This window comes from Parus major, chromosome 2 (assembly GCF_001522545.3).
Source record: "Parus major isolate Abel chromosome 2, Parus_major1.1, whole genome shotgun sequence".
Lineage (NCBI taxonomy): Eukaryota > Metazoa > Chordata > Aves > Passeriformes > Paridae > Parus > Parus major.
The window spans coordinates 63,831,892-63,832,953 of NC_031769.1; positions in this window are offsets into that span (position 1 = coordinate 63,831,892).

Consider the following 1,062-nt stretch of genomic DNA (forward strand, 5'->3'; position numbering starts at 1 on the left):
TCAATCTTTTTACTTAACCAAGACTTTTTGTTATCAAGTCCTTTATCATTTGCCATCTGCCAAGTTGTTTGACATTGCATAGTGTAGGCTGGACATGGTGTTCCTGATTGAATCTCAAAGATAATTTGGTCAGATGAACTGCTTGTAAGCTATGGTAGTTGTTTCTAACTTAAATGAAAATGTATGTAAAGAAAACTAGGATTTATAATTGGTTAATCCAATAGCATGTGCTGTGCAACACCTTTGAAAACACTCAAAACTGAGTGAGAAGAAGATAGCAAGTAAGAGGCAGCTTGCTCAGTCACCTTTCTGGTTTAAATCACATAGGTATCTGTCAGGTAGCAGAAACTTTCAGGAATATCTTGTTGTTTCTCCGATTCTATTGGATGTTGCTCCTGCTATTTATTACAGAATCACTTGGTTATCTTATCTCATCTCCGGTGGGTACTCTTCTATCTACAAAGGAACCGTTTCCAGCTCTGTTCTTATGCTTCAACTGGACACTGAAGGCTATGACTAAGATTTCTGACTGTTTTAGGATGATGTGCTATTCAGTGTCTTTATCTTCTGTCATCCAAAGAAGATAAAGGAGCTTATCTGGAGGTACTTAGACCCTGTGTGTTGGCTGTTGGATCTGGGGCCATGCTTTCAAAATCCAGTCAGGCTGGGCCAGGTTCTGAGTTTGCCTCTGCACAGCTGCAAGTTGACTTTGGTTCAAATAGGACATGAGGAAACGCAGGGCTAACGTTTACTTTGTATTAGTCTTTTGAAATTCCTTGCTCCCTTTATGTTGAGCATGAACTCATTTTGCAGTTTTCTGGACAGATTTGTGCAGTTTGGCCAGAATATGATAAATGGCATCCTTAATATGATTTCTGATATGTAGTGCTATATGGACTCACTCATTTTCACCATGATTTATTTCTACCTATATTCGTGGATGCAAGAGTTTCATCGGCAAGCTTATTTTATTTATTTTATATTTTATTTTATTTTATTTTATTTTATTTTATTTTATTTTATTTTATTTTATTTTATTTTATTTTATTTTATTTTATTTTA